Source organism: Cyprinodon variegatus, unplaced genomic scaffold (genome assembly GCF_000732505.1).
Source record: "Cyprinodon variegatus isolate N-32 unplaced genomic scaffold, C_variegatus-1.0 Scaffold414, whole genome shotgun sequence".
Classification (NCBI taxonomy): Eukaryota; Metazoa; Chordata; class Actinopteri; order Cyprinodontiformes; family Cyprinodontidae; genus Cyprinodon; species Cyprinodon variegatus.
The window spans coordinates 356,653-360,601 of NW_015150867.1; positions in this window are offsets into that span (position 1 = coordinate 356,653).

Genomic DNA, 3,949 nt, shown 5'->3' on the forward strand with positions numbered 1-3,949 from the left:
GGCAAGGTTTTTTCATCCATGCCGTCAGTCCAATCTGACATCGGGTTCAGCTTGAGAAGAGAAGGAAAAAAAATATTGACTCCCAACTTTAATCTTAAAGCAGGGTTAACTGTGGGAGGAGCCAAGAACATATGTAAGCACTGAGTTCAAACTCCCTTATTTAGTGGGAGCAGTATACAGAACAAACAAGAGAGATGTTATTACTAATCAGTTTTTGGTGGAAAGCCGTTTTACTGAAGTCATGGTGTGTTCTGGAACAGAATTTGACTTCACAAATTCTTTCTTATCCATATCATCTATGTCTGAGCTTTTGTGCATTACATTTTTTATATACATTTTAATTTCAGCTACAGGTTGGTGCAGCTTGTTGCACTGTTGCCTTGCAGTAAGAAGGTCTTGTGTTAGAATCCTTGCCTAGGATCTTTGTGCATGGAGCTTGCATGGGTCCTTGGGTCCAAACACTTGAGGTTGATTGGTGAATCTAAACTCCTCTTATTGTGTGTGAATGGTTGTATGTCTCTGTGTTGCCTGGCAATCTGATACAGGGTGTACCCATTTTGCCTGAAGAATGCTGGAGATAGAAGATGGATGGATGTATAATAAGTTTATACTTCATGCTTGTCATGATGTGTAAGGGAGCCAAACACAGAAAGTAGGCAGACATAGATATATGTAATTGGTAAGTTCAATAAACCAAGGATCAGGCAAAAAAAAAAAAAACAACAAACAACACATAGTGGGAGTCAGTCATGATGAAGACAACAGACACAATGATTAAAAACTAGGAACAGTCTTTCATTTTAACTTACACCAAAGCCTTACAGAACAGCTGCTGGTGTGGAAGCTCTATCACTACTGTTCTCTTTGTTTATGTCTTTAGCTAAAACACTCTAGTATTTGACTTTATGCCATTTTAGACTTCATGTCAATGACTTTCCATAAAAGGATTTAAAACCTTCAGCTGATCGAAAACGCTACAGCCCGATTTTTGATAAAAATTAAAAGAAAGCTTCCAATTGTTAGCTTCCTGTAAAATCCAGAATATTATTTAAAATCCTCCTTCTCAGATATAAAGCTCTAAAAAGCCAAGCTCCATGTTATATCAGAGATATGATTGTTACTTACGTTCCTAACAGACAACCTCTCTCAATCTGCAGGTTGAGATTTGCAATCTGCAGACTGAGATGCTCCTAGAATTTCAAAAANAAAACAACACATAGTGGTAGTCAGTCATGATGAAGACAACAGACACAATGATTAAAAACTAGGAACAGTCTTTCATTTTAACTCACACCAAAGCCTTACAAAACAGCTGCTGGTGTGGAAGCTCTATCACTACTGTTCTCTTTGTTTATGTCTTTAGCTAAAACACTCTAGTATTTGACTTTATGCCATTTTAGACTTCATGTCAATGACTTTCCATAAAAGGATTTAAAACCTTCAGCTGATCGAAAACGCTACAGCCCGATTTTTGATAAAAATTAAAAGAAAGCTTCCAATTGTTAGCTTCCTGTTAAATCCAGAATATTATTTAAAATCCTCCTTATCAGATATAAAGCTCTAAAAAGCCAAGCTCCATGTTATATCAGAGATATGATTGTTACTTACGTTCCTAACAGACAACCTCTCTCAATCTGCAGGTTGAGATTTGCAATCTGCAGACTGAGATGCTCCTAGAATTTCAAAAATTAGAATGGGGCCAGATCTTTTAGTTATCAGGCTCCTCTCCTGTTGAACCAACTACCAGTTCTAGTCAATGAGGCAGACACCCTGTCTACTTTTAAGGAAAGGCTTAAAACTTTCCTTTTTGATAAAGCTTTGATAGTTAGATTGGCTCAGGTTAACCTGAGCTATCTCTATAGTTATGCTGCTATAGGCTTAAGCTGCTGGAAGACAAAGGGACCACTTTACATCTTTCTGATTTCTCGTTTTATCGACATTCTATTTGTTAGTTCAACCACTAACTTTATGTTATCTCTACTTTTTCTTATCATAGACACCGTATCTGGTCTGTTCCCATCTGGCTGTGACAATATCCAACTCTATTATCTATAACCTTCAATTATGGTTTATCATCTACAACCAAAGAGATGATAGACCTAGGCCTGTTTTTTTTTTCTTTTGTATTTAGTTCTGTTTCTCTCCTAATCATAATAATAATAATTTAATCATGGCTACAAGTTAAGCTTTTACTAATGACTTTTACTATGACAAATTTTAAATAATTCTTGTTAAAACTGGCTCAGGGCTCACAGAGCCCCCTGTGGAGCTAGTTTACAGTTACCTTTTCAAGCATAAAAAGTATTTATGGATTTTTGCTTCTATATTAATTTTCTCTGTCTGCTTCTATCGCCTTGAACCCCCAGTTGGCCTCAGTAGATGGCCTCTCCCACTGAGACTGGATCTGCTGGAGATTTATTCCTCTCTCTACTGTTGCTACATGTATGCTCAGGGTAAGGGATTGCTGAAGAGTCAACAACAAAATGTAAGTAAATATCTTCTGTTACTCAAGACATTGGTAGAAATACTCAGGAAGAAATAAAATTGAGCTACATTCTGTCTTAACAGGCAGCTAATGCAGAGTTATTTAAGGATTACCTACTTACCTTGTTAAGTTGATTGATTAAGTTAAGTTGATCTATCTAGAGATATATATATATATATATAGATATATATATATCTATATATATATATATAGATATATATATATCTTGATATATATTATATCGAGAGCTGAGCCAAAAAGGAAAGCTCTCGATTTATCGGTGGATCTACGTTCCGACCCTCATCTACGGTCATGACCGAAAGAATGAGATCCCAGATACAAGCGGCTGAAATTAGTTTTCTCCGTAGTGTGTCTGGGCTCTCCTTTAGAGATAGGGGGAGGACTCAGAGTAGAGCCGCTGCTTCTCCACATGGAGAGGAGCCAGCTGAGGTGACTCGGGCATCTGACTAGAATGCCTCCTGGACGCCTCCCTGGTGAGGTGTTCCAGGCACGTCCCACTGGGAGGAGGCCCAGGAGGAGACCCAGGACACACTGGAGGGCATATGTTTCTCGGCTGACCTGGGAGCGCCTTGGGATTCCCCCGGAGGAGCTGGCCCAAGTGGCTGGCGAGAGGGCCGTCTGGGCTACCCTACTGAAGCTGTTACCCCCGCAACCCGACCCCAGATAAGCAGATGAAGATGGATGGATGATATCTGTTCTTTTATAAATAATTAATAATAATTAAGGTGAGTGGCGGCCTAGTGGTAAGGGCATAGGGCTTGGAATCCTGAGGTTGTGAGTTCGGTCCCCCACTCCCAAAGACTGTCACTCTGGCTCCCTGAGCAAGACCCTTAACCCCACACTGCTCCCCGGGCGTCACACAATGGCAGCCCACTGCTCCCCAAGGGGATGGCTTAAAATACAGAGAAGTAATTTCCCTCTGGGATTATTAGAGTATATAAAATAATAAAAAATATATATAGTATACTACTACTCAAAACCAATTCTGAGTGTATTCAATATATATATTTAAATATAAATGGTTTACCGGGCCTAGAAGACCTTGGTGTGTAATAGCAGAATGTCACCACAAAGTGGTGCCATTCTGTAAAGTTTGACTCTGCTTAAGATTTTTGGGATATTAACAATCCCCACCATAGATAAACTTTAGTTCTCCAAAAAAAATCCTGCTGAACTGTGATAATATTGCTTCACTTCCAGTTTTATTCCGTGTTCTTTGTGTTATATTAGCTTAGTTTAGTTTTTTACTAAAATCTGTCGGACTTGGAGCTAAATGATTTTTGTTAATAAACCCTTATATTGTAATAGAAGTTGTGGTGAATGTATTCCATGTATGTGCAGAATTATCAGTTTGACCATCATTTGAGCTCGATTCACTCTTATATGTTGTTCTGACACACAGCCAGTATAACTTTTGTTCACAGAGCAATATATGACAGTCTG